Source organism: Theropithecus gelada, chromosome X, assembly GCF_003255815.1.
Source record: "Theropithecus gelada isolate Dixy chromosome X, Tgel_1.0, whole genome shotgun sequence".
Lineage (NCBI taxonomy): Eukaryota > Metazoa > Chordata > Mammalia > Primates > Cercopithecidae > Theropithecus > Theropithecus gelada.
Window position 1 is genome coordinate 79,605,184 of NC_037689.1, and position 26,130 is coordinate 79,631,313.

At 40.1% G+C, this 26,130-nt stretch overlaps 3 pseudogenes across 1 annotated transcript; 2 read left to right on the forward strand and 1 right to left on the reverse strand.

The window, feature by feature from the left end:
* Window positions 1-6,656: 6,656 nt before the first annotated feature.
* Window positions 6,657-13,185, reverse strand: LOC112615181 (annotated as a pseudogene).
* Window positions 13,186-20,241: 7,056 nt separating this feature from the next.
* Window positions 20,242-20,569, forward strand: LOC112615852 (annotated as a pseudogene). The gene has a single exon (XR_003117485.1). The product of XR_003117485.1 is annotated as a 40S ribosomal protein S29 pseudogene (transcript).
* Window positions 20,570-23,170: 2,601 nt separating this feature from the next.
* Window positions 23,171-23,934, forward strand: LOC112616130 (annotated as a pseudogene).
* Window positions 23,935-26,130: the final 2,196 nt, after the last annotated feature.

Consider the following 26,130-nt stretch of genomic DNA (forward strand, 5'->3'; position numbering starts at 1 on the left):
TTTTAAAAAGAAATATAATTGATATGCTAAGAAAGGAGCAAAAATGGAATAGTATAAAATGCTCAGTTAAAACTATCAAAGGCAGAAAAAGACTGGAAGACAAAAATAGAAACAAAGAATAAGGGTAAAAAACTAAAAATAGTAACAAATATCATAAATATTAATCCAGCTATATAGTAATAGTCACTTTAATCATCACAACAGCCAGGTGCAGTAACATGTGCCTGCAGTCCCAGCTACTTGGGAGGCTGAGGCAGGAGGATCCCTTGAGCCCAGGAGTTCTGATCTATAGTGTGCACGGTGATTGAATGTCTGCACTAAGTTTGCTATCAATATGGTGACCTCCCAGGAGTAGGGGACCACCAGATTGCCTAAGGAGGGATGAAACGACCCGGGTTGGAAATGGAGGAGGTCAAAACTTCTGTGCTGATCAGTACTGGGATTGTACCTGTGAACAGCCAATGCACTCCAGCCTGGGCAACATAGCAAGACCCCATCTCTTAAATAAATAAATAGGCAAATAAATAAACAAATATCATCACAACAATGAGACTTGGAGTGGACAAAGAAAAATGAGACCCAACTATATGTTGTTTACAAGAAATCCACCTGAAACATAAAGACAGACAAATTAAAAGTAAAGGAATAAAGAAATATATATCATGCTAAAACTAATAAAAAGAAATCTGGGATATCTACATTAATTTCAGACACAGCCAACTTCAAACCAAGGGACAAGGGACATTGTCAGGAATAATGAGAGGCATTACAGGATGATGAAGGGTGATAAAGGGGTCAATTCTCCAAGAAGAAATAACAGTCCTTGATGTGTATGTGCCTAATAGCAGAGCACCAAAATATGTGAGTCAAAAACTGATGGAACTGCAAGGTGAAATAGATGATCTACTATTATAGTTACAGACTTTAACATCCCTCGATCAGTAATAGACTGATCCAGCAGGTCAAAAATCAATAAGGACGTACTTGAACCAAGAGCATCATCAAATAGGTGTAATTGACATCTACAGACTACTTCATCCAACAACAGCAAGATACACATTCTTCTCAAGCTCACATGGAACATTCATTGCAGCAGACGATATTCTTTGGGAGGCTGTTGTGGGCAGATCACCTGAAATCAGGAGTTCGAGACCAGCCTGGCCAACATGGTGAAACCCCGTCCCTACTGAAGATACAAAAAAATCAGCCAGGCATGGTGGTGAGCACCTGTAATCCCAGCTACTCAGGAGGCTGAGGCACGAGAATTGCTTGAACCTAGGAGGCGGAGGTTGTAGTGAACCGACATCACGCCACTGTACTCCAGCCTGGGCAACAAAGTGAGACTCCATCTCAATAAATAAATAAATAAATAAATAAATAAATAAATAAATAAATATGATTCATCACATAAATAGAACTAAAGACAAAAACCACATGATTATTTCAATAGATTCAATAGATACAGAACTGAAAAGGCTTTTGATAAAATTCAACACCCTTTCATGTTAAAAACTCTGAACAAACTAGGTATTGAAGTGACATACCTCAAAATAAGAGTCATCTACGACAGACCAACAGCCAAGATCACACTGAAAGGGCAAAAGCTGGAAGCATTCCCCTTGAAAACTGGCACAAGACAAGGATGCTCTCTCCCACCACTCCTATTCAACATAGTGTTGGAAGTCTTGGCTAGGGCAATCAGGCAAGAGAAAGAAATAAAGAGCACCCAAATAGGAAGAGATGAAGTCAAACTATCCCTGTTTGCAGATAACATGATTCTATATCTAGAAAAAGTCCCATAGTCTTGGCCCAAAAGCTCCTTACATTGATTAACAACTTCAGCAAAGTCTTGGGATACAAAGTTAATGTGCAAAATTCACTAACACTCCTATACACCAACAACAGTCAAGCCAAGAGCCAAGTCAGGAATGTATTCCCACTCACAATTGCCACAAAAAGAATAAAATACCTAGGAATACAGCTAACCAGGGAGGTGAAAAATCTCTACGAAGAGAACGACAAAACACCGCTCAAAGAAATCAGAGATGTCACAAACAAATAGAAAAACATTCCATACTCATGGATAGGAAGAATCAATATCACTAAAATGGTCATACTGCCCAAAGCAATTTATAGATTCAATGCTATTCCTGTTAAACTACCAATGACATTCATCACAGTACTAGAAAAATTATTTTAAAATTCATATGGGTTGGGCAAGGTGGCTCACACCTGTAATCCCAGCACTTTGGGACTCTGAGGTGGGCAGATCACCTGAGGTCAGGAGTTTGAGACCAGCCGGGCCAACGTGGTGAAACCCCATCTCTACTAAAAATACAAAAATTACCTGGGCATGGTGGCAGGTGTCTGTAATCCCAGCTACTCATGAGGCTGCAGCAGGAGAATTGCTTTAACCCAGGAGGCGAAGGTTGCAGTGAGCCGAGATTGCACCATTGCACTATAGCCTGGGTGACAAGAGTGAGACTCCATCTCAAAACAACAACAACAACAAAAAATTCATGTGGAATCAAAAAAGAGACCAAATAGCCAAGGTAATCCTAAGCAAAAAGAACAAAGCTGGAGGCATCATGCTACCCAACTTTAAGCTATAATACAGGGCTATGGTAAGCAAAATAGCATGGTACTGGTACAAAAACAGACACGTAGACTAATGGGACAGAATAGAGAACCCAGAAATGAGGCCACATAGCTGCAACTATCTGATCTTTGACAAAGCTGACAAAAACAAGCAATGGACCAGCCTGAGCAACATGAGAATACCCCATCTCTACAAAAATTCAAAACTTAGTTGGGCATGGTGGCACACAGCTACTCAGGAGGCTGAGGCAGGAGCACTGCTTGTGCCTGGGAGGTCAAGGCTGCAGCGAGCACTCCAGCCTGGGCTACAGAATAAAACCCTACCTCAGAAAAAAAAATTAAAATTAAATTAAAATTAAAAAATGAGCAATGGGGCAAGGATTCCCTAGTCAATAAATGGTGCTGGTATAACTGCCTAACAATATTCAGAAGATTGAAACTGGACCACTTCCTTACACCATATACAAAAATTAACTCAAGAGGGATTAAAGACTTAAAAGCCAAAACTATAAAAACTCTAGAAGACAACCTAGGCAATAGCATTCTGGACATAGGAACAGGCAAAGATTTCATGATGAAGATGCCAAAAGCAACTGCAACAAAAGGAAAAATTGACAAATGGGATCTAATTAAACTAAAGAATTTCTGCACAGCCGAGGAAACTATCAACAGAGTAAACAGACAACCTACAGAATGGGAGAAAATTTTTGCAAACTATGCAGCTGACAAAGATCTAATATCCAGCATCTATAAGGAACTTAAACAAATTTACAAGGAAAAAATAAACAACCCCATTAAAAAGTGGGCAAAGGACATGAACAGACACTTTTGGAAAGAAGACATACGTATGACCTACAAGCATATGAAGAAAAGCTCAACATCACTGATCATTAGAGAAATGCAAATCAAAACCACAATGAGATACCACCTTACACCAGTGAGAATGGCTACTATTGTTATTATTATTATTATTAATATTATTATTATTTTGAGATGGAGTCTCACTCTGTTGCCCAGGCTGGAGTGCAGTGGTGCCATCTCGGCTCACTGCAAGCTCCACCTCCTGAGTTCACACCATTCTCCTGCCTCAGCCTCCCGAGTAGCTGGGACTACAGGCACCCACCACCACGCCCAGCTAATTTTTTGTATTTTTAGTAGAGACAGGGTTTCACCGTGTTAGCCAGGATGGTCTCAATCTCCTGACCTCGTGATCCGCCCACCTTGGCCTCCCAAAGTGCTGGGATTACAGGCGTGAGCTACCGCACCTGACCATTATTATTATTATTATTATTATGAGATGGAGTCTCACTCTGTCACCCAGGCTGGAGTGTTGTGGCATGACCTCAGCTCACTGCAACTTCTGCTTCCCAGGTTCAAGTGATTCTCCTGCCTCAGCCTCCTGAGTAGCTGGGATTACAGGTGCCTGCCACCACACCAGGCTAATTTTTATTTTTACGCTTTTTGAGACAGAGTTTCTCTCTTATTGCCCAGGCTGGAGTACAATGTCATGATCTCAGCTCACCACAACCTCCACCTCCCAGGTTCAAGGGATTCTCCTGCCTCAGCCTCTCAAGTAGCTGGGATTACAGGCATGTGGCACCACGCCCAGCTAATTTTTTGTATTTTTAGTAGAGATGGGGTTTCTCCATGTTGGTCAGGCTGGTCTCGAACTCCCGACCTCAGGTGATGCACCCGCTTTGGCCTCCCAAAGTGCTGAGATTACAGGCATGAGCCACCACGCCTGGCCAATTTTTATATTTTTAGTAGAGATGGGGTTTCACCATGTTGACCAGGCTGGTCTTGACCTCCTGATCTCAAGTGATCTGCCTTCCTCAGGCTCCCAAAGGATTACAGGTATGAGCCACAATGCCCAGCCCATGGATATTATTAAAAAGTCAAAAATAATAATAACTGATTCTGGTGAGGTTGCAGAGATAAAGGAATGCTTATACACCATTGGTGGGAGTGTAAATTAGTTCAACCATTGTGGAAAACAGTGTGGTTTTTCCTCAAAGACCTAAAGACAGAACTACCATTTGACCTAACAATCCCATCACTGGGTATATACCCAAAGGGATATAAATCATTCTATCATAAAGACACATGCATGTGTATGTACATTGCAGCACCATTCACAAGACCAAAGACATGGAATCAACCTAAATGCCTATCAATGGCAGACTGGATTAAGAAAATGTGGTACATATACACCATGGGATACCATGCAGCCATAAAGAGGAATGAGATCATGTCCTTTGCAAAAACATGGATGGAGCTGGAGGTCATTATCCTTAGCAAACTAATGCAGGAACAGAAAACCAAATACCACGTGTTCTCACTTATAAATGAGAGCTAAATTATGAGAACACATGGACACAGAGGGGAATAATAGACACTGGGGCCTATCAGAGGGTGAAGGATGGGAGGAGGGAGAAGATCAGGAAAAATAACTAATGGTCACTAGGCTTAATACCTGGATGATGAAATAATCTGTACAACAAACCCCCGTGATACAAGTTTACCTATATAACAAACCTGCACATATACTCCTGAACTTAAAATTAAAGTTAAAAGAAAGAAAAAGTTGAATTTGTGAGTTTTTGTGCCCTAGTAAAATTAGATACTACTATAGTTAGTAGTAGTATTATAAAGGTCTAGAGAGAGTTAAAAAAAAAAAAAGGAATATTATGAGCAGCTTATGCCCACAAATTTGATAACCTAGATGAAATGAACTAATTCTTTGTACAACACAATCTGCAAAAACTCACAGGAGAAGAAATAAACTATCTGACTAGACCTGTCTCTATTAAAGAAATTGAATCAATAATTTTTAAGCAAAATTCACATTTTATTTAGGTTGAAATAAACTATACAAAATTGATTTTCCTCACCAAAAATAACACCAATATTTTCCATATTTTTCTAGATAAACCACAACACTTAGTTTTGTAGGTTTTCCAGGTTTTTCCTGTAAATCAAGATGAGGCAGTAGATAAGAGTCGTGGAAAAAGACAGAAAAAAAAAAAAAACAGACAAATCAGTTGTCAGTATCCATGGCCTCTGATTCTCTCTTAACCATGAAACAGAAGTGTTCAACATATACCTGCTAAAAAGCTTAGGAAGATGTAGGCTCCACAAAGGAATGTAAGCAGCAACAATGAGATGTGGAAGAACGGCAGGCTCTTCCATTCAAACTTTGTTATTTGTTCCTTTAAGTTCAAGAAAGACAAAATCTACACTGAATTTGTTTGTGTAGCTCACAAGCTTTTCTCCAGTAATTTCTTGTAACTGTCCAATATAGATTTTTAGCATACTTAAAACTCCTATTAGTCAAACGTCAATTGTGGGCTTCACTATAAACATTTTATAAAATGTATTCCTAGGCCGGGCGCGGTGGCTCAAGCCTGTAATCCTAGCACTTTGGGAGGCCGAGACGGGCGGATCACGAGGTCAGGAGATCGAGACCATCCTGGCTAACACGGTGAAACCCCGTCTCTACTAAAAAGTACAAAAAACTAGCCGGGCGAGGTGGCGAGCGCCTGTAGTCCCAGCTACTCGGGAGGCTGAGCCAGGAGAATGGCGTGAACCCGGGAGGCGGAGCTTGCAGTGAGCCGAGATCCGGCCACTGCACTCCAGCCTGGGTGACAGAGCGAGACTCCGTCTCAAAAAAAATAAAAATAAAAATAAAATGTATTCCTTCCTCCCACACCTCTTCAAAATATATTTCTTCAAAGAATTCATAATGCCCAACAAGTAGAGATCCACAGTGACAATAAATGCTATGTCTAAAATGACTTAACTAAAACAATTCCAGAGTGCTGTCAACAGAGATCACACAGAAGGAAGCGTGACACTTTCAATGTTCTCTTCTGGAAGAACAGGTAGGTCTTCAAAGTATGAGAGTTCAAACAGGGACATTTAAACAGGTAGATTATCAATGGCTAAGGTATTCAGTGGAGCCCTATAGGCAAAGATATTTAGTGATTAAGTGACCTACATACACTGTATGACTTTTCTTCCAAATATCAAATATAAGAAAGCCTATTTTTAAAAGTCTCTTAGGTGTTTTCCATGGTTTCAGAATTATCTGTGGGAAATCCTGACTTACTTGTGTAGAGTTTAATATATGTGTCCACCATTAAATCCAGGTCGTGTTTTATATCAAAATTTATGTTAAGCAAAGCCAAGTTACTCAACCTTTGGTCTGTCAAAATGATCCTCAAATATGCTTTAAGAAGCTTTCATCCATTTTCATACTGCTCATTCTCAACCTTCATCACAGGAAGAATACACAGGACCTTCAGCAACGCATACACATTAGGAAAAAACTTCATGTCAGGAAGGTGGAGGGCTTCATGGATGGTGGATGGAAGCTCTATATCTTTCCCCCTGTGTTTCCATTTGATTCTCCAACAGTGAAGCTCAGCTGACAGTGTGTCGGAATTGGGTAAGTCGCTTCTGTACACATCAGCATAGTGTTCCTCCGATGTGTTGAATTTCAGTTGTCCCATGACTGAGGGTACCAGAGATAAGCATTTAAGAGCTTTGAGGTGCTGTTCTGAGAATATATCTTTAAGTTCCTGAATAATGTGCTCCACTGTTAGGACACTTAGGGTTTCTTTACAGTAACTCTCAGAGGTTAGCTGAGATTCCTGGTGAGCTCTGCGGAATTTCCCAGGGAGTTTCATTTGAATATCAAGTTTGGTTGCCAAATTTGTGGCTTCCTCAAACCAAAATTCATTATAAACTTCAACATTTTCCATCACTTCGTTGAGTGAATGCAGTACTGCAGTCAAGCTACCGCCTGTAAAGAAGACATCAGAGGTTTGTCCCTGGAGATTTTTCCCAAAGGCTCTTATAAAAGGACATTTTTAAGAACAACAATAGTAACAATGAAATTAAAATCTGTTACTGCGCTGCAGAGTACAAATGCTCGGCCAGCTATACAGTTATTCCATCTAATATTTCTCACTGAGAATGGCAGATTTCCTTCAGTTCTTTACCCCTTTCTTTACTGTTCTGAAAAAGAAATTACATTGTGAAGTTCTAAAAGCAGTTGTGGTGATCGATGGAAAAAAGAACAAACTTCCTCAATTGTTCCTAATGCAACAGATACTCCCATAACAGGTACTGATTTTGCCAACCACATATTTAAGGCACAGGAAGAGCAGAGTGTGTAGATAGCGTGGGGATATTTCTCTAAACGTCTAGAGGCAACAACTTTCATTTTGGAAGAAAATCCGCGGGGCGAGGTGGCTCACGCCTGTAATCCCAGCACTTCGGGAGACTGAGGCAGGCGGATCACGAGGTCAGGAGATCGAGACCATCCTGGCTAACATGGCAAAACCCCATCTCTACTAAAAATACAAAAAATTAGCTGGGCGCGGTGGCGGGCGCCTATAGTCCCAGCTACTCGGGAGGCTCAGGCAGGAGAATGGCGCGAACCCGGGAGGGGGAGCTTGCAGTGAGCCAAGATTGCGCCACTGCACTCCAGCCTGGGCGACAGAGAGAGACTCCGTCTCAAAAAATAAAAATAAAAATAAAAAATAAAATAAAAAGAAAAAAAAAGAAAAAGAAAAAAGAAGAAGAAAATCCGCTAGACACAATGTAAGCCTGGCCACGACAATACCCCATATTGAATCCCCACTTCTCAGTTATCATAGTGTGAAACTTCACAGCCAAAATTTCTGTATCGGTTTCATAAGGCAGGAAGCCTATAAATTCCTCTCTTAGGTTATGAGATTCATCAACAAACCTCACCAACACAGGTAGGTGCTCTTCCCCTGCTATGTCCACTACATCATCACTGATAATGGAAAAGAAGTGTGAGTCTCTCACTTCCCTGTGAGTTTCTTCTCGAATACAGCTCTTACAGATCTCTAGCATCTGCCTCTGCTGTGTTTTTGGACAAAACAACGTGTTAACTGCTGTTGTCTCAAACAGCTTTCTCAGAACCTCTTCACCAGAATTTATTCGGCACTCCAGCAATGCCTGAAAGTTATCTGAAGTAAAGAGACCTTCTGGGATTACGTCAGCCTCATGTCCATCCAGAGGTATGTTTTGCTTTCCCATCAGAATCAATATTTCAAATAGAGATTTTAGGTATTCTTTGTTTTCTTTCTCTTCAAGGGTTAGAGGTAAAATGTCCTCATTCTTGCCCTTCACCCTCTTCTTCACTGGGGTTCTGAGCATTGCTATTGTTGGTTTCTTTATGTTTTTGTTCCTGCTCAGAAGTTTCATCAATTTTTTTTTCTGTTTCAGTGTCCTGATTTTGTCTTCACTCAGTTCTTTTATTCGTTTTCTGTGTCTACTATGTGGGTTGTTCAAATGACTGGTAAGGTCAAATATTGTTAGTATTGCATTATCTCGAAGAACTGTCCTATAAGGACTAGTTCTGCAGATCATGGAGGTCTCAAAATCTTTGGCACATAATCGATAATGTTTATTTAGCTGATCAGGTGTTTTATCTTCTAAGTCTACTCTCCTACAATTCTCCACCCACTTCTGGCATCTGGCCGGGGCCCACGGGAACCTGAAGAAGGCCAGGTTGTACTGCGTGCTCTTCTGCGTGCACTTGTGGGCAGCGCAGAAGTTTGCCTCAGGGCAGTCCGCCTGCCCATCGGGGCTGTGGAGGGGACTGAATCAATAATTAATAACCTTCCCAAACAGATGGCACTAGGGGTCACTGGTGAATTATACCAAACATTTAAGGAAGAAATTATATAAACTCTCTACAGTCTCTTCCAGGAGGTAGAAGCAGAGGGAACACTTCCTAATTTATTCTATGAGACCACCATTACCGAAGAACCAAAACCATATGAAGATATTACAAGAAAAGAAAACCGGCTGGGTGCGGTGGCTCAAGCCTGTAATCCCAGCACTTTGGGAGGCCTAGGCGGACGGATCACCTGGAGGTCAGGAGGTCGAGACCAGCCTGGCCAACATGGCAAAACCCCATTACTAAAAAAATACAAAAAACTAGCCGGGCGAGGTGGCGGGTGCCTGTAGTCCCAGCTGCTCGGGAGGCGGAGGCAGGAGAATGGCGTGAACCTGGAAGGCGGAGCTTGCAGTGAGCCGAGATCCGGCCACTGCACTCCAGCCTGGGCAACACAGCGAGACTCTGTCTCAAAAAAAAAAAAAAAAAAAATACAAGATTTAGCCAGGCGTGGTGGCAGGCGCCTGTAATCCCAGCTACTCAGGAGGCTGAGGTAGCAGAATCGCTTGAACCTGGGAGGCAGAGGTTGCAGTGAGCCGAGATCGTGCCATTGCACTCTAGCCTGGGGGACAAGAGCTAGACTTTCTCTAAAAAAAAAAAAAAAAAAGTAAAAAGAAAGAAAAGAAAACTACAGGCCAACATCTCATGAATGTAGATGCAAAAAATCCCCATCAAAATATTAGTAAATATCCATAATGAATAAAAATTATGCACCTTGACCATGTGTGATTTATTCCATGTATGCAAGGCTAGTTCAACATTTGAGAATCAATTGACGTAATCCATCACATCTATAGGCTAAAAAGAAAAAAATTGTATGATCATATCCATAGATGCAGAAAAATCATTTGAGAAAATTCAACACTCATTCTGTATGATGCTATAGTAGTGTATACATTTGTCAAAGCCCATAGAATGTACAAAATCAAGAATGAAAATTTAAACTATGGACTTTGAGTGATAATGGTGTGTAAAGGTTGGTTCATCAATTTGAAATACATATACCACTTCTGGTGTGGAACGTTGATAGTGAGGGAGGCTATGCATGTGTGTGAGAAGGAGTATGTGGGATCTCCCTGTACTTTTCATTCAGTTTTGCTGTGAACCTAAAACTGTTCTAAAAAGTAAAGTCTATTGTTTTTGAAAAATGAAAGAAGCCATTCTGGGTCACACCCTAAATAACTGGTAGACCTGGAACTCAACTCCAGATTTATTTGACCACAACTGTCTTGTCCTTATCCACTGTGCCACAAGATCCACTTTGAATTTCACCCTGTTTAATATTTCTTTGCTGAACACAATTGGCTAGATGGAAAATGAACTTGACTCACCATTTAGAAAAGCAAGGAACCTAGTTTTTGTGTAGGAATTATAATAATATATTTCTACTAAAGGGTACATTTCAGAAAGAAAAATGAAGGAAAAGTTAAGACATTTCTAGATAAACAAAAACTGATTATATTTATCACTAGTAGACATGCCCTACAACAAACACTAGAGCCAATCCTTCTTCTGGGTATATACTGAAAGGAGATGAAATCACCATCTTGTAAAGATATCTGCACTCTCAAGTCATTGAAGCATTATTCACAATAGCCACAATATGGATACAACATAAGTGTCCATCAATGGACAAATGGATAAAGAAAATGTGTATATATGTATATAGATATGTGTGTGAACTTATTTATACAAACCCACATATATAATGAAATATTATTCAGCCTTTAAAAAGGAGATACTGCCATTTGCCACAAAATGGATGGACCTGGAGGACATGATGCTAAGTAAAATAAGCCAGATAAAGAAAGAAAAATATAGCATAATCTTGTTTATATTGTGCACTCTATTTTTTAAAAGTCAAATATATAGTACAGAGAGAATGAAACAGTGGTTACCATGGGTAGGGATAGGGAAGAAACAGGAAAATGTAGGTCAAGGGATACAAAGTAGCAGATATGTAGGATGAACAAGTCTAGAGTTTTAACATACCACATTAGGACTGTAGTTAATAAAATTGTGTTAAAGATTCTTGTCAACTAAGTAGAGTTTAGCTGTTCTTGTCACAAAATAAGTAACTATGTGAGATGATAAATATGTTAATTTGCTTCACCACAGTAACTATTTTACTATCTACATGTATTCTATAACATGTTTTAAACCTGAATACACAATAAGATTTATTTTTTAAAAATGCCAAAGAGACCCGGGCGCGGTGGCTCAAGCCTGTAATCCCAGCACTTTGGGAGGCCGAGACGGGTGGATCACAAGGTCAGGAGATCGAGACCATCCTGGCTAACACGGTGAAACCCCGTCTCTACTAAAAAATACAAAAAACTAGCCGGGTGAGTTGGCGGACGCCTGTAGTCCCAGCTACTCGGGAGGCTGAGGCAGGAGAATGGCGTAAACCCGGGAGGCGGAGCTTGCAGTGAGCTGAGATCCGGCCACTGCACTCCAGCCCAGGCGACAAAGCGAGACTCCGTCTCAAAAAAAAAAAAAAAAAAAAAAAAAAGCCAAAGAGAGTCTTCCAGACTGAAATAAAAGGAAAACAGAAAGTAATTCAAGGATAGCCAAAGAAATAAAGAACAATGGTAAAGGTAGATACACAAGTGTTATTGGCTGAATTGTGTCCACCAAAATTTATGTATGAAAGTCCTGGCTTCCAGTACTTCAGGATGTGACTATATTTGGAGAAAGAGTATTTAAGAAGTAATTAAGTTAAAAAAAGGTCATTGGAGTTGGACTTAATCCCATATGACTAGTATCCTTACAGGAAGCAGAGATTAGAATACAGATACCAACAGAAGAAAAACTATGCAAAGACACAGGGAGAAGATGGCCATCTACAAGCCAAGGAGAGAGGCTGCTAAAGGAACTAACCTGGTCGACACCTAGATCCAGGACTTCTATTCTCTATAACTATTGGAAAATAAATTTTTATTGTTTAAGCCACTCAGTCAGTGATACTTTGTTATGACAGCCCTAGCTACCTAATATAATAGGTAAGTATAAAAAGCCAGTAGTAGTGCTTATTTGGTTTGTAACCATTTTATTCCGTAGAATTTAAAGGACAAAGATATAAAATAATAATTTTAAAGTTATGCTAATGGGTACACAATGTATAAAGGTGTAATTTGTGACAATAACAACATAAAAGAGAGACAGAGCTGTAAGGGGTCAGAGTTTTCTAGTACTATTGAAGCTAAGTATTAATTCAAAGTTGAGTGTTACAAAGTTAAGACAGCAATTGTAATCCCCAGGATAATCACCAAGGAAAAAACTGAAAATACACAGAAAAAGAAACAAAGAGGGATTCAAATGGTACACTAACAAAAAAAATCAATTAATCACAAAAGGAAGCACTAATGGAGGAAGTGAGAAACAAAAAAGATAATGTATTAATATGCTAGGGCATATAAATATATATGTATATATAAAATACTATATATATAAAAGACACATATTAGTATGCTAGGGCTGCCATAACAAAATATAACATAAAGGGTGGTTTAAACAACAGAATTGTGTTTCCTCACACTTACAGAGTCTAGAAGTTCAAGATAAAGGTGTTAGCAGGTTTAGTTTCTCCTAAGTCCTTTCTTCTTGTCTTGCAGATGGCTTCCTTCCCGTTGCATCCTCGCATGGTCTTTTCTCTATGCATGCACATCCTGGTGTCTCTCAGTGTGTCTTAGTCTAATAAGGACATCAGTCAGATTCGATCAGAGCCCACCCTAATAGCCTCATTTTTACTTACTTACCCCAAAGGCCCTATTGTAAATACAGTGATAATCTGAGGTACTGGGGGTTAGGCTTTCAACATATAAATGTTGAGGAACCACAATTCAGCCTGTAATAAAACATACAGTAAACATGGCCAGCCATGGTGGCTCACGCATGTAATGTCAGCACTTTGGGAGGTCAAAGTTAGAGAACTGCTTGAGGCCAGAAGCTTGAGACCAGCCTGGGCAACATAGTGAGACCCCATCTCTATGAAGCAAATTCAGTTAAAAAGCATTAACCAGGAATGGTGATGCACACCTGTACTCCCAGCCAGGGTGACAGAGTGAGAGCCCATATCTTTAAAAATGTAATTTGTGACATCAATAATATAAAATAGGGGAGTGACGCTGTAAAGGAGTAAAGTTTTTGTTGTTAACTTGTTGTCAGCTTGAAATAGAATGTTATAACTTTAAAACATTTTATGTAGTTGCAATGGTAATCACAAAGAAAATACTTATAGAATATACACAAAAGGAAATGAGAAGGAAATCAAGCAGGTCACTATAAGAAAAAAAAACAGTGAAACATGAAGGAAGGCATTAAGAGAAGAAAGGAGGGCAAAGGGACAAAACATACAGAAAACAACAAAATGGCAATAAGAAGTACTTCTCTATCAGTAATTACTTTAAATGTAAGTGGATTAAACTCCCCAAAATACATACGTTGGCTGAATGGATAAAAAATCAGGATCCACCTGTTTGCTATCTATAGGAGACTCACCTTAGATCTAAGGACATGCATAGACTTAGTGAAAGGATGGAAAAAGATACTACATAAAAATGGTAACCAAACAGAGCAGGATGACTGTACTAATATCAGACAAAATAAGCTTTAAGTCAAAAACTGTTATAAGGACATTATATAGTAATAAAAGAGACAATTCATTAAAAAAATTATAAATATTCATGCAACAAACATCAGAGCTCCTAAATATATAAACTTTGACAGAATTAAACAAGAAAAGAGACAGCAAAAAATATGAAAAATAGACAGCAAAATAGTAATAGTAATAGGAGACTTTGATACCTTACTTTTAATAATGAACGGATAGAGCAACTAGACAAAAAGTCATTAAGAAAATAAAGGACCCGAACAAAACTGTAGACCTGTTGGACCTAACAGACATATAGAACAGTCCACCCAAAAAGAACAGAATATGAACATGGGACCTTCTCTAGGAAAGACTTCACGTTAGACCACAAAACAAATCTTAACGAATTCAAAAAGATTGAAATTATGCAAAATATATCTTCCAATCACAATGAAATAAAACCAGAAATGAACAGAAGAATGAAAACTGGAAAATCCACAAATATGTGGAATTTAAATAACACATTCTTTTAAAAAAGGCTTAAAATATATTTTAATAAATAATAACACATTCATGTACAGTCAATGGGCCAGAAAGGATGTCATGAGGGAAATTAGAAAATATCTTGAGACAAATGAACATGAGAATATTACACATCAAAACTTATGGGATGCAGCAAAAGCTAAGTGTCAAGTTTATATGTGTAAACACATACATTATAAAAAGAAACATCTCAAATCAACAACCTTACTTTATACTTCAGGAAACCAGGAAAACAATAACAATCTAAATACAAAGCTAGCAGAAGGAAGGGAATAATAAAGATTAATCAGAGATAAAGGGAATAGAGAATAGAATGCATCGATGAAACTAAGAGTTGTTTTAACAAGAGCAACAAAATTGACAAATCCTTAGGCCAGTCATGGTGGCACACACCTGTAATCCCAGCACTTTGGGAGGCCAAGGTGGGAGGATTGCTTGAGGCCAGGAGTTTGAGACCAGTCTGGACAACATAGCAAGACTCTGTCTGTACCAAAAAAAAAAAAAAAAGAAAGAAAGAAAAAACTTTTAGCTATATTAACTAAGAAAAAAAGAGAAGATTCAAATAACTAAAATCAGAAATGAAAAAAATGGAACATTACAACTGATGCCAAAGAAATTTAAATGACAGTTAAAAATATACTATGAGCAGTTGTATACCGACAAATTGAACAAACTAGAAATAGATAAATTCATAGAAACACACAACCTACCAAGACTGAATCATGAATAGAAAATATTAACATATCAATAACTAGTAAGAAGACTGAATCAGAAATCATAAAACCTCTCAATAAACACAAGCCCAGTAAGAAGGAGGCAGAACGGCTGGGCACAGTGGCTCATGCCTGTAATTCCAGCACTTTGGGAGGCCAAGGCAAGTGGATCACTTGAGGTCAGGAGTTCAAGACCAGCCTGGCCAACATGGTGAAACCCCGTCTCTACTAAAAATACAAAAATTTGCTGGATATGGTCACACGTACCTGTAGTCCCAGCTACTCAGGAGTCTGAGGCAAGAGAGAAGCTTGAACCTGGGAGTCGGAGGTTGCTATGAGCTGAGACCGTGCCACTGCACTCCAGCCTGGGCAACAAGAGTGAAACTCCATCTCAAAAGAGAAGAAGAAGGAGGAGGAGGAGGCGGAGGAGGAGAAGGAGGAGGAGGAGGAAAAGAAGGAGGAGGAAGAGGAGGAGCAAGATGGTTAAACAGAAGCCTCCATTGATTGTCCTCCCCACAGAAACACCAAATTAAACAACTATCCACACAATAAAAGTCCCTTCATAAGAATCAGTCATCAGGTGAGTGATCACAGTACCTGGTTTTAGCTTCATATCACTGAAAGAGGCCCAGAAGAGGGTAAGAAAGGCAGTCGTCAGTTGTAGACACTACATCTCTCTCATCTCCTGGCAGTGACAGTATGGTGTGGAGAGAGAATATGTGTACTTGGGAAAGGGAGAGTGCAGTGATTGTGGGACTTACATTAGAACTCAGTGCTGTCCTCTCACAGTAGAAAGCAACACTGGGCACAATTCAGCTGGCACCCATAGAGGGAGCATTTATACCAGCCCTAGCCAGAGGGGAATCACCCATCCCAGTGGTTGGAACCAGAATTCTGGCAAGCCCCACCACAATGGGATAAACTGCTCTAGCATCCTAAATAAACTTGAATGACAGTCTAGGCCACAACACCAGGCAGGGCAGCTTACAGCTCCAGGAGAGACTCCTTCCCTCAGCTTAAAGAGAAGAGAGGAAAGAGTAAAGAGGGCTTTGTTTTGCAACTTAGATATGAGCTCAGCCACAGTAGGAAAGGGCACTGGGCAGAGTCCTGAGGCCTCCATTCCAAGCCCTGGCTACCAGATGACATTTCTAGACACACCCTGGGCCAGAAGGGAATGGCTGCCTTGAAGGGAAAGACACAGTCCTGGCAAGATTAATCACCTGCTAACTGAAGAGCTCTTGGGCTCTGAATAATCAGTAGTGATATCCTGGTAATACTTACCATGGACTTTGGGGAAGACTCAGAAATATGCTGGCTTCAGGCATAACCCAGCACATTCCAGGCTGTGGTGGTTACAGGGAGTGTATTAGTCCATTCTCACACTGCTATAAATAACTGAGTCTGGGTAGTTTATAAAGGAGAGGTTTAATTGGCTCATGATTCTGCAGGCTGTACAGGAAGCATGATGCTGGCCATCTGCTCAGCTTCTGGGGAGGCATCAGGAAACTTAAAAGCATGGCAGAAGTCAAAGGGGGAGCCAGCACTTCTCACATGGCAAAAGCAGGAGGAAGAGGGGAGGGGAGACGTGCTACACACTTTTAAACAACCAGATCTCATGAGAACTCTATCACAAGAACAGCACTGGGGGAGATGGTGCTACACCATTAGAAACCACTCCAATGTTCCAGTGACCTCCCACCAGGCCTCACCTCCAACATTGGGGATTACATTTCAACATGAGATTTGGGTGGGAACACAGATCCAAACCATGTCATTCTGCCCCTGGCCCCTCCAAAATGTCATGTCCTTCTCACATTTCAAAATACAATCATGCCTTCCTGACAGTCCCCCAAAGTCTTAACTCATTTCAGCATTGACTCAAAAGTCCATAGTCCAAAGTCTCATCTGAGACAAGGCAAGTCCCTTCTGCCTATGAGCCTGTAAAATAAAAAACAAGTTAGTTACTCCCAAGAAACAATGGGGCTACAGGCATTGGATAAATACTCCCATTCCAAAAGGCAAAAATCAACCAAAAAAATGGGGGCTATAAGCTCCATGCAAGTCCAAAACTTAGCAGGGCAGCCATTAAATCTTAAAGCTCCAAAATAATCTCCTTTGACTCCATGTCTTGCATCCAGGGTATAGTGGTGCAAGGGCTGGGCTCCCAAGACCTTGGGCAGCTCCACCCCTGAGGCTTTGCAGGGTATAGCCCACACAGCTGCTTTAATGGGCTGGCATTGAATATCTGCAGCTTTTCCAGGCACATGGTGCAAGTTGTCAGTAGATCTACTATTCTGGGGTCTGGAAGATGATGGCCCTCTTCTCACAGCTCCACTATGCAGTGCCCTAGTGGGGACTCTGTGTGGAGGCTCCAACCCCACATTTCCCCTCTGCACTACCCTAGCAAAGGCTCTCCATGAGGGCTCTGCCTCTGCACCAGGCTTCTGCCTGGACACCCAGGCTTTTCCAAACATCTTCTGAAATCTAGGGGGAGCCTCCTAAGCCTCAACTCTTGTACTGTGCACACCTGAAGGCTTAACACCATGTGGAAACTGCCAAGGCTTATGGCTTACACCCTCTGGTGCAGCAGTCCAAGTTGTATCTGGGACCCTCTCAACCATGGCTGGAGCTGGAGCAGCTGGGATGGAAGGAGCAGTGTCCCAAGGCTGCACAGTACACAAGACCCCTGTGCCTAGCCCATGAAACTATTCTTCTCTCCTAGGTCTCTGGACCTGTGATGAGAAGTGCTAGCACAAAGGACTCTGAAATTCCTTGGAAGCCTTTTTCCCATTGTCTTGGTTACCAGTATTTGCTTTCCTTTGAGTTATGCAAATTTCTGTAACCTGCTTGAGTTCCTCCCCTGAAAATGGCTTTGTTTTTCCACCACATGGCCAGGCTGCTGATTTTCCAAACTTTTATGCTCTGCTTCCCTTTTAAATATAAGTTCCAGTTTTACATTATTTGTTTGCTCACACATTTGAACATAGGTAGTTAGAAGCAGCCAGGTCACATCTTGAATGCTTTGCTGCTTATGAATTTATTCTGCCAGATACCCTAAATCATCACTCTCAAGCTCAAAGTTCCACAGATCCCTAGAGCAGGGGCACAATGCCTCCAAGTTCTTTGCAAAGCATAACAAAAGTGACCATTGCTCCAGTTCTCAATAAGTTCCTCATCTCCATCTGAGTCCTCCTCAGCCTGGTCTTCATTGTCCATATCACTATCAGCATTTCGGTCACAACAATTTAACAAGTCTCTAGGAAGTTTCAAATTCTCCCTCATCCTCCTGTCTTCTTCTGAGCCCTCCACACTTCTAACCTCTGCCCATTACCAGCAGCAGTTCCAAAGCTGCTTCCACATTTTCAGGAATCTTTATAGAAATGTCCCACTCCTTGGTACCAATTTTTTGTATTAGTTAGTTCTTACACTGCTATAGAGAAATACCAGAGACTGGGTAATTTACAAAGAAAAAGAGGTTTAATTGGCTCATATTTCCACAGGTTGTACAGGAAGCACGATGCTGGTCATCTGCTCGGCTTCTGGGGAGGCCTCAGGAAACTTAAAATAATGGCAAAAGGTGAAGGGGGAACCAGCACTTCTCACATGGCTGGAGCAGGAGGAAGAGAGAGAGAGAGGGGAGGTGCTACACAATTTTAAATAACCAATTCTCGTGAGAACTCTATCAAGAACAGCACTAGGGGGATGGTGCTAAACCATTAGAACCTACTCCCATGTTCCAGTCACCTCCTACCAGGTCTCACCTCTAACATTGGGGATTACAACTCGACATGAAATTTGGGTGGGGACGCAGATATAAGCTGTATCAGGGAGACACTCCTTCTGTTTGAGAAAAGAGGAAACAAGAGTAAAGAGGACTTTGGCTCTCTTGCAGCTTAGGTGCCAGCTCAGCCACACACCAAGAGCCTGTTTGGGGTCTCCGATTTTAGGCTGTGATTCTGGTATGGCATGTCTGGACCTGCCCTGGGCCTGAGGGGAGCCCACTGCCATGAAAGGAGTATCTCAGGCCTGGAGGCATTCACCATAAACTGACTGAAGAACTCTTAGGCCTTCGGTGAACTTAAGTGGAAGCCAGGGAGTACTCACCACAGGCCTAAGGTGGTGGTGGCCATGGTGAGAGAGTTCTCTGCTTGTGGAAAGGGGAGGAAAGAGTGGGAGGGACTTTGTCCTGTGGTTTGAGTGCCAACTCAGCTGCAGTAGAATAGAGAACCAGGTAGATTACTAAAGTTTCTGACTCCAGGCCCTGGCTCCCAGACAGCATCTCTGGACCCAACAGTGGTAGCAATGCAGTGGTTATTGTGGGCCTTGGGCAAGACTCAGTACCATGCTGCCTTCAGGTCTGACCCAGCAGATTCAATGGTGGTGGTCACAGAGGTACTTGTATCACTCCTCCACTAGCTCCAACCAGCTCAGCACAAACAGAGAGATTCCATTTGTTTGGGAGAAAGTAAGGGAATAGAACAAAAGTCTCTGCCTGGTAATCCAGAGAATTCTTCAGAATCGTATCGAAGACCACTAAGGTGGTACCTTTATGAGGCTACAAGAACCACAGCATTACTGGGCTTACAGTGCTTCCTAATATAAATATGACTGCAGAGACCAAAAATATAGATTAAAACCCTCAAATCTCTTTGAACACCTGGAAAGTCTTCCCAAGAAAGACAGGTACAAACAAGCCCAGACTGTGAAGACTATGATAGATATTAACTCTTCACTGCCTACACACCAATGAACATCTAAAAGCATCAAGACCATCTAGGAAAACACGACCTCACCAAACAAACTAAATAAGGCACCAGGGACAGATAATTCATACAGATAATTCAAAATAACTGTGTTGAGGAAAGTCAAAGAAATTCAAGATAACACAGATAAGGAATTCGAAATCCTATCAGGTAAATTTAACAAAGAGATTAAAATAATTTAAAAAGAGTCAAGCAGAAATTCTGGAGCTAAAAAATGCAACTGGCATGCTGAAGAATGCATCAGGGTCTTTTAATAGCAGAATTGATCAAGCAGAAGAAGGAATTAGTGAGCTTGAAGATGGGCTATTTGAAAATACACAGTCAGCTTTTACCTCGTTGCACTTCTGAGAGCAAGATGGGTCACCAGCAGCTGTACTGGAGCCACCCGCGAAAATTCGGCCAGGGTTCTCGCTCTTGTCGCGTGTGTTCAAACCGGCAGGGTCTGATCCGGAAATACGGCCTCAATATGTGCCGCCAGTGTTTCCGTCAGTACGCGAAGGATATCGGTTTCATTAAGTTGGACTAAATGATCTTCCTTCAAAGGATTATCCAAGGCCATCTACTCAGTGAAAAACCATGATAGTTCTTTGTACATAAAATAAACATTTGAAAAAACAAAAAAAAAAAAACAAAAAAAAAGAAAATACACAGTCAGAGGAGACAAAAGAAAAAAGAATAAAAAGAATTAGGCATGCCTACAAGATCTAGAAAGTAGCCTTAAAAGGGCAAACTTAGAAGTTATTGGCCTTAAAGAGGAGGTAAAGAGAGAGACAGGGGTAGAAAAATTATTCAAAAGGATAATAACAGAGAATTTCCCAAATCTATTGAAAGAGATCAGTATTCAAGTACAAGAAGGTTATAGAACACCAAGCAGATTTAACCCAGAGAAGACTACCTCAAAATATTTAATAAACAAATTCCCAAAGGTCAGGAATAAAGAAAGGATCCTAAAAGCAGCAAGAGAAGATAAACAAATAACATACCATGGAGCTCCAATATATCTGGCAGCAGATTTTCCAGTGGAAGTCTTACAGGCCAGGAGAGAGTAGCATGACACATTTAAAGTGCTGAAGGATCAAAACATTTACCCTACAATAGTATATCTGGTGAAAATGTCCTTCAAACATGAAGGAGAAACGAAGACTTCTGAGACCAAAAAAAGGCTGAGGGATTTCATCAATATGAGATGTGCCCTATAAGAAATGCGAAAGAAAGTTCTTCAGTCTAAAAGATAAGGCTGTTAATGAGCAATAAGCATTCATCTGAAGGTACAAAACTCACTGGTAATAGTAAGTACACAGAAAAACATAGAATGGTATCACCCTGTAATTGAGGTGTGTAAACAACTCATATCTTGAGTAGAAAGACTAAATGATGAACTGAAGAAAAATAATAACCACAGCCGGGCGCGGTGGCTCAAGCCTGTAATCCCAGCACTTTGGGAGGCTGAGACGGGAGGATCACAAGGTCAGGAGATCGAGACCATCCTGGCTAACACGGTGAAACCCCGTCTCTACTAAAAAATACAAAAAACTAGCCGGGCGAGGTGGCGGGCGCCTGTGGTCCCAGCTACTCCGGAGGCTGAGGCAGGAGAATGGCGTAAACCCGGGAGGTGGAGCTTGCAGTGAGCTGAGATCCGGCCACTGCACTCCAGCCTGGGCGACAGAGCCAGACTCAGTCTCAAAAAAAAAAAAAAAAAAAAAAAGAAAAATAATAACCACAGAAACTTTTCAAAGACATAAATAGTACAAGATATAGGCCAGGCATGTTGGCTCACGTCTGTAATCCCAGCACTTTGGGAGGCTGAGGTGGGCAGATCACAAGGTCAGGAGTTCAAGACCAGCCTGGCCAACATGGTGAAATCCTGTCTCTACCCAAAATACAAAAAGAAAATTAGCTGGGCATGGTGACACGTGCCTGTAATCCCAGCTACTCAGGAGGCTGAGGCAGGGGAATTACTTGAACCAGGACCCAGGAGGTGGAGGTTGCAGTGAGCTGAGATTGCACCACTCTGCTCCAGCCTGGGCTACAGAGCAAGACTCCGTCTCAAAAAAAAAAAAAAAAAATATATATATATATACACACACACACACACACACACATACATGCACACACACACACAATAAACTTAAAAACAGGAGGACAAAATTAAAGTGTAGGGTTTTCATTAGTTTTTTCTTTTTTAGCGAGAATGGAAAATGACAAGGATGCCCACTTTCAGCACTGTTATTCAACATAGTACTGGAAGTCCTGGCTAGGGCAATCAGAGAAGGCAAAGAAACAAAGGCATCCAAATTGGAAAGGAAGAGGTCAAATTATTCTTGTTCACACTATGCACTTAGTGTTATATTGTCATCAGTTTAAAATAATGGGTTACAAGATATTATTGGCAAGCTTCATGGTAATCTCAAATCAAAAAACATACTATGGATACATTAAAAATAAAAAGCAAGAAATTAAATCAGACCACCTGAGAAAATCACCTTCACTAAAGGGAATACAGGAAGGAAGAAAAGAAGGAAGAGAAGACCACAAAACCACTGGAAAACAAAGAGCAAAAGTCCTTACTTATTAATAATAACATCAAATGTAAATGAACTAAACTCTCCAATTGAAATACATAGAGTGGCTGAATGGATGAAAAAATAAGATATGTTGCCTAAAACAAACATACTTCACCTATAAAGACACACATAGTCTGAAATGAAGGGATGGAAAAAGATATACCATAGTTCACATTAAAATATAAACCAAAAAAGAGCAGGAGTAGCTGTTTTTATATCAGACACAATAGATTTCAAAACAAAAACTTTATGAAGAGACAGAGAACATCACTATAACGGAGATGTTATATCCTCAGCAAGAGAATATAACAATTTTAAATATATATACACCTATGCACCCAATACTGCAACACCCAGATATATAGAGCTAAAGAGAGAGATAAGTCCAAATACAATAATAGTTGGAGACTTCAGCACCCCACTTTCAGCATTGGACAGATCTTCCAGACAGAAAATCAACAAGGAAATATTGGATTTAATCTGTACTATAGACCAAAGGGACCTAATAGATATTTACAGGACATTCCAGCCAAAGGCTGCAGAATACACATTCTTCTCCTCACCACATGGATCATTCTCAAGGATAGACCTTATGTTAGGCCATGAAACAGTCTTAAAACATTTTAAAAATTGAAATTATAGCTATTTTCTGTGGCGCCTCAGAGGCGTTCAGCTGCTTCAAGATGAAGCTGAACATCTCCTTCCCAGCCACTTGCTGCCAGAAACTCATTGAAGTGGATGATGAATGCAAACTTCATACTTTTTGAGAAGTGCATGGCCACAGAAGTTGCTGCTGAGGCTCTGGGTGAAGAATGAAAGGGTTATGTGGTCCAAATCAGTGGTGGGAACGACAAACAAGGTCTCCCCATGAAGCAGGGTGTCTTGACCTGTGGCTGTGTTGGCTTGCTTGCTACTGAGTGAGGGGCATTCCTGTTACAGACCAAGGATAACTGGAGAGAGAAAGAGAAAATCAGTTTGTGGTTGCGTTGTGGATGCCAATCTGAGCATTCTCATCTTGGTTACTGTAAAAAAAAAAAAAAAAAAGGGAGAGAAGGATATTTCTGGACTGACTGATACTATGGTGCCTCGTTGCCTGGGGCCCAAAAGAGCTAGCAGAATCTGCAAACTTCTCAACCTCTCTAAAGAAGATGATGTCTGCCAGTATGTTGTAAGAAAGCCCTTAAACAAAGAAGGTAAGAAACCTAGGACCAAAGCATCCAAGATTCAGCATCTTGTTAATTCATGTGTCCTGCAACACAAATGGTGGTGTATTGCTCTGAAGAAGCAGGGTGCTAAGAAAAATAAGGAAGAGACTGAAGAATATGCTAAACTTTTGGCCAAGAGAATGAAGGAGGCTAAAGAGAAGTGCCAAGAACAAATTGCGAAGAGATGAAGACTTTCCTCTCTGCGAGCTTCTACTTCTAAGCCTGAATCCAGTCAGAAATAAAATTTTTTGAGTAACAAGTAAATAAGATCAGACTCAAAAAAATGAAATTATATCAAATAGCTTCTCTGACCACAATGAAATAAAATAGAAATCAATAGCAAGAGGAATTTTGAAAACTATGCAAACACATGGAAATTAAATTATATGCTCCTAAATGACCAGTGGATCAATGAAGAAATTAAGAAAGAAATTGAAAAAAATTATTGAAATAAACCATAACAGAAACACAACATACCAAAACTTTACGGGACACGACAAAAACAATACTAAGAGGGAAGTTTATAGCTGTAAGTGCCTACATCAAAAAAAGAAAGCTTCAAACAAAAAATCTAATGGTACATTTTAAAGAACTACAAAAGCAAGAGCAAACCAAATCCATAGTTAGGAGAAGAAAAGAAATAATAAACATTAGAGCAGAAATAAATGAAATTGAATCAAAAAAATACAAAAGATCAACAAAACAAAATGTTGGTTTTTTGAAAAGATAAATAAAATTGACAAACTTTTGGCCATACTAAGGAAAAAAGAGAGAGAAGACCAAAATAAATAAAATCGTGGATGAAGAAGAAGACATTACAATCAATAGTGCAGAAATTAGAAGGATCATTATGGGCTACTATGAGCAATTATATGCCAACAAATTGGAAAACCTAGAAGAAATGGATAAATTCCTAGACACATACAATCTACCAAGATTGAATCAGAAAGAATTCCAAAACCTGAACAGACCAATAACAAGTAACAAAATCAAAACCATAATAAAAAGTCTGCCAGCAAAGCACAACCTGGAACTCAATGGTTTCACTGATGAATTTTACCAAACATTTAAAGAAGAACTAAACAAATCATGCTCAAACTACTCTGAAAAACAGAGGAGGAGGGAATACTCCCAAACCCATTCTATGAGGTCAGTATTACCCCGATATCAAAATCAGGCACCAAAACACACTATGAAAAAAACAAAAACAAAAACAAAACAAAACAAAAAAACACCACAAAACCTACAGGCCAATATCCTGATGAGCATTGATGCAAAAACCATCAACAAAATACTAGGAAACCAAATTCAACAACATGTTGAGCAGATAGTTCATCACCACCAAGTGGGATTTATCCCAGGGATGCAGGGGTGGTTCAATGTACACAAATCAATCTATGTGATACATCGTATCAACAGAATGAAGGACAAAAATCATATGATCATTTCAATTAATACTGAAAGAGCATTTGGTAAAATTCAGCATCCCTTCATAGTACAAACCTTCAAAATATTGGGTAGTGAAGAAACATACTTCAACACAATAAAAGCCATATATAGCGGAACTGCAGGTAGTATACTGAATGGAGAAAAATGGAAAGTCTTTCCTCTAAGATCTGTAAAATGACAAGGATGTCCCCTTTCAGCACTGTTATTCAACATTGTACTGGAAGTCCTATCTAGGGCAATCAGAGAAGACAAAGAAATAAAGGTATCCAAATTGGAAAGGAAGAGGTCAAATTATCCTTGTTTACAGATATTATCATATTGGGAACAACCTAAATATGCTAGCAAAAAACCATTAGAACTGATAAACAAATTCAGTAAAGTTGCAGGATACGAAATCAACATACAAAGGTCAGTAGCATTTCTATATGCCAATGGCAAAGAATCTGAAAAAGAAATCAAGAAAAAATCTCATTTACAATAGCTACAAATAAAATTAAATACCTAGGAATTAACTTAACCAAAGAAGTGAAAGATCTCTATAATGAAAACTATGAAACTCTGATGCAAGAAATTGAAGAGGACACAAAGAAATGGAAAGATATTCCATGTTCGTGTATTGGAAGAATCAATATTGTTAAAATGTCCATACTACCCAAAGCAATCTACAGTTTTAATGCAATCCCTATCAAAATGCCAATGACATTCTCCAACAGAAACAGAAAAAAAAAATACTAAAATTTATATGGAGCCACAAAAGATCCAAAAAAGCCACAGCTCTCCTGAGCAAAAAGAGCAAAACTGGAAGAATCACATTACCTGACTTCAAATTGTACTACAGAGCCATAGTAACCAAAACAACATAGTATTGGCATAAAAAATAGATGTATAGACCAATGGGACAGAATAGAGAACTCAGAAACAAATACATACATCTACAGTAAATTCATTTTCAACAGAGGTGCCAGAGGTGCCAACAGAGGCCCCAACAT